The following is an 8651-nucleotide window of genomic DNA, read 5'->3' on the forward strand; positions in this document are numbered from 1 at the left end:
AATGGATGGGCGGGTGAACAAACAAATAAGTGTGCTGGTTTTAGCACCAGCACGATACTTAGCAGTTGTCTTTAAATGTAGTTTCTCTCTCCTCACTCTCTCCACTCCCCGTACTCTCCTCTGTACACTCTCCCCCGAGCACGGACAGCTGCAGGTTCTTATATTCTGGCCGAGGGGTTAACTAGCTGTTAATTATCTTATTACCCCTCAGCCACAGTCTGCACGAGTTTAGTAAGGATGCGTGACTGTCAGCTAGTTAAATAATCAGTAGCTGATCAGTCACGCATCCTCACGAAGTTTTTAAAATATAAAAACAATAACAAATACGCGGCGCTTTGACCCGCGCCGCAAACAAAAATACAAATAATAATACAAATATATATATAGGGACGGGACACTCCGCCACACTGCTCTAGAAAGAGTGCAAAGAAGAGCAACCAGAATTATCCCGGGTTTAAAAGGCATGTCATATGCAGACAGGCTAAAAGAACTGAATCTATTCAGTCTTGAACAAAGAAGACTACACGGTGATCTGATTCAAGCATTCAAAATCCTAAAAGGTATAGACAATGTCGAACCAGGGGACTTTTTCGACCTGAAAAAAGAAACAGGGGTCACAAATGGAGATTAGATAAAGGGGCATTCATAACAGAAAATAGGAGGCACTTTTTTACACAGAGAATTGTGAGTGTCTGGAACCAACTCCCCTGTAATGTTATTGAAGCTGACACCCTGGGATCCTTTAAGAAGCTGCTATTATTAACTATATAAACTATTTTAACCACATCTATCATCGTAACATTACATTGGAAAGCATAGACCAGAACGAGCAAGATGGGCCGAATGACCTCTTCTCGTTTGTAAACTTTTTCATGTTCTTATTATGTTCTTGTTATGTTGTGAAGGTTTCAAAGTTAATGCCCCCCTCTCATTATCAAACGTCTTGTGACAGTCCATCTGTTTTAACCTGAACGTTGTTTCCATCACCAAATGAAACGCTTTTCTGCTGTTTTCCAACAGGTGAAATGGGTATAATTTACATAAAGGTGGCGGAATGACTATTCAGTATTTAAATGAGAAACCTATATGTTAATGACGCAAATGACCATTTTTACGTCATTTCAGGATTTGATCATTGGACAGGTGGGATTGAAAGGTATTAAAGGTAGAAAAAAACAAAACAGACATGCATTTCAGGAGATAAGAAGAAACAAGAGAAGATACATTTAATATTATTATTATTATTATTATTATTATTATTATTATTATTATAATTATTATTATTATTATTATTATCTTTATTTGTTTATTTAGCAGATGCCTTTATCCAAGGCGACTTACAGAGACTAGGGTGTGTGAACTATGCATCAGCTGCAGAGTCATTTACAACTACATCTCACCCGTAAGACGGAGCACAAGGAGGTTAAGTGACTTGCTCAGGGTGACAGGGCTGTGAGTGATACTGGCAATGCAGGAGCCCTCAGGGTGCTTGACTCTAAAGAATGACTGGGCTGTGAGTGATACTGGCAATGCAGGACCCCTCAGGGTGCTTGACTCTAAAGAATGACAGGCTGTGAGTGATACTGGCAATGCAGGAGCCCTCAGGGTGCTTGACTCTAAAGAATGACAGGCTGTGAGTGATACTGGCAATGCAGGACCCCTTAGGGTGCTTGACTCTAAAGAATGACAGACTGTGAGTGATACTGGCAATGCAGGACCCCTCTGGGTGCTTGACTCTAAAGAATGACTGGGCTGTGAGTGATACTGGCAATGCAGGAGCCCTCAGGGTGCTTGACTCTAAAGAATGACTGGGCTGTGAGTGATACTGGCAATGCAGGAGCCCTCAGGGTGCTTGACTCTAAAGAATGACAGGCTGTGAGTGATACTGGCAATGCAGGAGCCCTCAGGGGGCTTGACTCTAAAGAATGACAGGCTGTGAGTGATACTGGCAATGCAGGAGCCCTCAGGGGGCTTGACTCTAAAGAATGACAGGCTGTGAGTGATACTGGCAATGCAGGACCCCTCAGGGTGCTTGACTCTAAAGAATGACTGGGCTGTGAGTGATACTGGCAATGCAGGACCCCTCAGGGTGCTTGACTCTAAAGAATGACTGGGCTGTGAGTGATACTGGCAATGCAGGACCCCTCAGGGTGCTTGACTCTAAAGAAAGACAGGGCTGTGAGTGATACTGGCAATGCAGGAGCCCTCAGGGTGCTTGACTCTAAAGAATGACAGGGCTGTGATACTGGCAATGCAGGAGCCCTCAGGGTGCTTGACTCTAAAGAATGACTGGGCTGTGAGTGATACTGGCAATGCAGGAGCCCTCAGGGGGCTTGACTCTAAAGAATGACAGGCTGTGAGTGATACTGGCAATGCAGGAGCCCTCAGGGTGCTTGACTCTAAAGCAGGGGTGTCAAACTCAGTTCCTGGAGGGCCGCAGTGTCTTCTGGTTTACGTTCCACCCGAGCTCTCAATTACTCAATTGGTCTAATTATTTGATTAACTGGACAAATTCAACACTTCTCTTCTGGCCTCAAAATGTTTCACAGGTAGTGTACCTTCAATCAAGTGCATTTTTAAAACCATCAACTGTAAAAGACCTTGAAAAATATTAAATATGTCAAATTGAATAAATAATTAGATCAATTATGTTAATTTTAGAGCTTAAGTTGGAATGAAAACCAGAAGACCCTGCGGCCCTCGAGGACTGGAGTTTGACACCCCTGCTCTAAAGAATGACAGGCTGTGAGTGATACTGGCAATGCAGGACCCCTCAGAGGGCTTGACTCTAAAGAATGACTGGCTGTGAGTGATACTGGCAATGCAGGAGCCCTCAGAGGGCTTGACTCTAAAGAATGACAGGGCTGTGAGTGATACTGGCAATGCAGGAGCCCTCAGGGGGCTTGACTCTAAAGAATGACAGGCTGTGATTGATACTGGCAATGCAGGAGCCCTCAGGGGGCTTGACTCTAAAGAACGCCAGGGCTGTGAGTGATACTGTCAATGCAGGAGCCCTCAGGGGGCTTGACTCTAAAGAACGCCAGGGCTGTGAGTGATACTGGGAATGCAGGAGCCCTCAGGGGGCTTGACTAAAGAACGCCAGGGCTGTGAGTGATACTGGCAATGCAGGAGCCCTCAGGGTGCTTGACTCTAAAGAATGCCAGGGCTGTGAGTGATACTGGCAATGCAGGAGCCCTCAGGGGGCTTGACTCTAAAGAATGACAGGCTGTGAGTGATACTGGCAATGCAGGAGCCCTCAGGGTGCTTGACTCTAAAGCAGGGGTGTCAAACTCAGTTCCTGGAGGGCCGCAGTGTCTTCTGGTTTACGTTCCACCCGAGCTCTCAATTACTCAATTGGTCTAATTATTTGATTAACTGGACAAATTCAACACTTCTCTTCTGGCCTCAAAATGTTTCACAGGTAGTGTACCTTCAATCAAGTGCATTTTTAAAACCATCAACTGTAAAAGACCTTGAAAAATATTAAATATGTCAAATTGAATAAATAATTAGATCAATTATGTTAATTTTAGAGCTTAAGTTGGAATGAAAACCAGAAGACCCTGCGGCCCTCGAGGACTGGAGTTTGACACCCCTGCTCTAAAGAATGACTGGCTGTGAGTGATACTGGCAATGCAGGAGCCCTCAGAGGGCTTGACTCTAAAGAATGACAGGGCTGTGAGTGATACTGGCAATGCAGGAGCCCTCAGGGGGCTTGACTCTAAAGAATGACAGGCTGTGATTGATACTGGCAATGCAGGAGCCCTCAGGGGGCTTGACTCTAAAGAACGCCAGGGCTGTGAGTGATACTGTCAATGCAGGAGCCCTCAGGGGGCTTGACTCTAAAGAACGCCAGGGCTGTGAGTGATACTGGGAATGCAGGAGCCCTCAGGGGGCTTGACTAAAGAACGCCAGGGCTGTGAGTGATACTGGCAATGCAGGAGCCCTCAGGGTGCTTGACTCTAAAGAATGCCAGGGCTGTGAGTGATACTGGCAATGCAGGAGCCCTCAGGGGGCTTGACTAAAGAACGCCAGGGCAGTGAGTGATACTGGCAATGCAGGAGCCCTCAGGGTGCTTGACTCTAAAGAATGACAGGGCTGTGAGTGATACTGGCAATGCAGGATCTCTCAGGGTGCTTGACTCTAAAGAATGAGAGTGGTCCTGCATTGGGTTCTTTCTCAATAAATGCTGTTAACATTTTGGAGTATGTTTGAATCCCAAAGATTCATAAAACCCTTATTAATCCCCCAGGCCGCCCTATTGTGTCTGGTATTGACTCTGTGACTTCGACTCTTTCCTCTATTGTGGATTTATTTATTAATCCTTTTGTTGAGCAACTACCTTCGTATGTTAAAGATACAGGTGATTTCTCATATTGAACCTTTGAGACATGTTACAGAGTCGATTATTCTTGTGACATTTGATGTTGAAAGTCTGTATACAAATATTCCTCATGATGGTGGATTGCGAAGTGAGATGATCCTTTACCTTCTAATTCATGCATTTTGAGGTTGGCAGAATTTGTACTTTCTCATAATTATTTTGTTTTTCAATCATATTTTTTTCTTCAAATTAAAGGAACTGCCATGGCTATTTAAACGAACAGTCTATTTTTGATCTGCAAATTAATAATTTTTTGTCTAATATTTTACTATATATAGACAATATCTTTGATTTGTGGAGAGGAGTGTTCAGGAGCTCTTAACATTCCACCAATATCTGAATTCTTGCTGTGAACATAAGAACATAAGAAAGTTTACAAATGAGAGGAGGCCATTCGGCCCATCTTGCTCGTTTGGTTGTGTGATGGAAATATAATGAGTTCTGGTTTTAAATCTCCCTCCTGACCTGTGAGGGCGCTAAGCAGCGTAAGGGAAAGGCTTTGGACGGGTTTGCCTGACAGTTCATTTCCTGGGTCGGAAAATCAGTCAGCCTGGAAAAAGGAAAGACTCCGTTGCAGGAACGTATTGACCCGGAAGGTAAACGAGGTAGCAGCTGCAGGCAATAGAGTCAGCTGTAATTGTTTACCAAGGGGTCATGCATGATCGCATAAAGGGGGCTGGAGAATTGTAAATCTTTTCCTTCGCTTGGGTTTCAGAGTAAAGACGAAACTGGAAGGACCGGGAGGATCCCCTGTGTATTTTTGTGAGCAGTATTCGTGAGTGTTTTGTTTGTTTTTGTCGCTGTTAGTAATTGTCTTTTGTTTTGTGAATTCACTAGACGGCTAACACATAATAATAATAATAATAATAATAATAATAATAATAATAATAATAATAATAGTACTATAATAGTACTATTATTTGGTTTGCAAAACCAGCTATTATTGTTTCCTGCCGTGCTCTACACATTGGTGTGTATTGCCGGGGGATTATTGTTTGGTCACCAGACCTGGATACAATTAAAGACTGTTCCGAACTGGATTATAACTCTCTGTGTTTCATTACTGCACTGCATCACCCCTGCACCTGCACGTACCACTTACCACTTTGCCACAGTTGTTAGTAGCTTATTGATCCCAGAATCTCATCAAGCAGCTTCTTGAAGGATCCCATTTAAGATTTACTATAGAATATAATCTCAAACAAATTACCTTTTTAGATTTATGGATTATTAAGGAAAATAATACATTATATACTAATTTGTACAAAAAGCCTATTGATCGTAATACTTTATTGACATCAGATAGTTACCATCCTCTTCTGTTGAAAAATAGTTTACCCTACAGCCAATTTTGTAGAATTAAACGCATTTGTCAACGAGACTGTGATTTTTCATCCAACCTTATGGATATGAAAGATAGATTTCGGAAACAGGGATTCAGGGAGAAATGTCTCTCTGTTGCTGCCCAAAAAATTGCTCACAAATCAAGAACACCGTTTTTAGAAGCTAAAACTAAAACAAAGCACAATTCTGTAATTTTTTCCACTAAATATACCAAATGTTCTGAACAAATGAAAGGAATTTTACATAAATATTGGCACATTTTAAAATCAGATAGCAATTTGACACATCTGTTCTTGGATCCCCCTCTTGTTGTTTTTAAAAGAGGACAGAATTTTAGGGCTCGTCTGGTTAAAACTGATTTGCCTCCCTCTCCTCAACAAGTCCTCTTAACACCTATACCAGATGGGAATTATAAACCTGGAGCACGTGCTCAATGTAACAGACCTTTGAAATGTCATTCCTTCAAACACCCATTTACTGGTAAAATGATTCCTATTAAAAGTATAATCTCTTGCTCCACAAAGGGAGTGATATACTTGATTCAATGCCCTTGCCGACGGAGCCTGTTTGAAATAGGTTCCCATCTCCAATAGGATTTAAAACAGGCAGCACCATGTGAGATGGAAACTACTGTTAATTAGGTACACCTTTCATTTGCATCACATTCCTCATACCGTCGGATCTGAGGTTTTACGACTGTTTTCATCCTTCCTGGCCTTTTTTTTATTTTTGCTTGGAACACAAAAAACCATCGGAAAGTCAAAACCCACCACAAAAGCGCTCCCACTCAATGGCCTGATAATGGCCTGAATATCAAACACTTTGATATTCAGGCCATTATCTTTTCATAAGCATGACACACAAATCCCTAATTTTATTTTCAATTTGAACTCACATGAAGCCTATTTGTTCGTCAGCAACACTGGGTCTGATTGTCCACATATTGACATGCATTTACTATCCAGTGAGAACACGCCTGCAGATTGACATGCATTTACTATTCAGTGAGAACTACGCCTGCAGATTGACATGCATTTACTATCCAGTGAGAACACGCCTGCAGATTGACATGCATTTACTATTCAGTGAGAACTACGCCTGCAGATTGACATGCATTTACTATCCAGTGAGAACACGCCTGCAGATTGACATGCATTTACTATCCAGTGAGAACACGTCTGCAGATTGACATGCATTTACTATCCAGTGAGAACACGCCTGCAGATTGACATGCATTTACTATCCAGTGAGAACACGTCTGCAGATTGACATGCATTTACTATTCAGTGAGAACACGTCTGCAGATTGACATGCATTTACTATTCAGTGAGAACACGTCTGCAGATTGACATGCATTTACTATTCAGTGAGAACACGTCTGCAGATTGACATGCATTTACTATCCAGTGAGAACACGCCTGCGGATTGACATGCATTTACTATTCAGTGAGAACTACGCCTGCAGATTGACATGCATTTACTATCCAGTGAGAACACGCCTGCAGATTGACATGCATTTACTATTCAGTGGGCAATATGCCTGCAAATTGCCCACAAAGGAGAATATAGGCCTGTAAGTGTGAGGGATGCACCTGATTTCCACTCCAATGCCCCAGAATAAGCAGATTAAGCCTGGTTTGTGTTGCTCAGTGTATTTGCAGATTAAGCCTGGTTTGTGTTGCTCAGTGTATTTGCAGATTAAGCATGGTTTGTGTTGCAGTGTATTTGCAGATTAAGCATGGTTTGTGTTGCAGTGTATTTGCAGATTAAGACTGGTTTGTGTTGCTCAGTGTATTTGCAGATTAAGCCTGGTTTGTGTTGCTCAGTGTATTTGCTGATTAAGCCTGGTTTGTGCTGCAGTGCATTTGCAGATTAAGCCTGGTTTGTGTTGCAGTGTATTTGCAGATTAAGCCTGGTTTGTGTTGCAGTGTATTTGCAGATTAAGCCTGGTTTCTGTTGCTCAGTGTATTTGCAGATTAATCCTGGTTTGTGTTGCTCAGTGCATTTGCAGATTAAGCCTGGTTTGTGTTGCTCAGTGCATTTGCAGATTAAGCCTGGTTTGTGTTGCTCAGTGTATTAGTAGTATAGCATCTACAAGACATATTGTGGCAATGCTGCATTTCTTATTTTCTTTTATATTGAATTTGAATGTTGCAAAGACTAAGCTACTTATTCGCACTGTACAAAACCACACAGGTCCTGCAAATTTAGAACCTCCGCTACTCAAAATTGTATAATAGTATCTTATTCAGAATAAAACTGTTAACTAAACCTTTGTATTTAAATAAACAACATATAATACTGTCCTCATATCTTTTTTCTTCCGTTATAAATGGAGGGTGCACAGGCAAGTGCCTCAGTGAGTTTTTATGGCTGGCTACGCCCTGGTATGTGGAGCGCTTTGGGAGAAATAGGAGTTGTTGCTGATGTTATTGTAACTTTTTATAACTAAAAAGTTTTTCATAAAAGTACACACTGCAGTGTTTAAAGTACAGACTGCAGTATTTAAAGTATATATATATATATATATATATATATATATATATATATATATATATATATATATATATATATGGGTAATCAGAGACAGTACTTAAGGTGTCACAGTCCACATATCCAGTGTGGATATGTGGATGTGTGGAGATATGTAATACTTCCACCTGCCCATTCTCAAGCCCCTCTCACACTGGCACTCCTACCCAGGTCACAATCCCACAGTGTGAAACCCGAGTTAACCCAGGTCCCCGCGATTGACCAGTGGTTGTGAGCGAGACAAAATGCTTGACCCTGGTACAGCATGCCAGTGTGAAAGGGGATCTAGAATGCTTGACCCTGGTACAGCATGCCTGTGTGAAAGGGGCTCTAGAATGCTTGACCCTGGTACAGCATGCCTGTGTGAAAGGGGCTCTAGAATGCTTGACCC

This window comes from Acipenser ruthenus, chromosome 3 (assembly GCF_902713425.1).
Source record: "Acipenser ruthenus chromosome 3, fAciRut3.2 maternal haplotype, whole genome shotgun sequence".
Lineage (NCBI taxonomy): Eukaryota > Metazoa > Chordata > Actinopteri > Acipenseriformes > Acipenseridae > Acipenser > Acipenser ruthenus.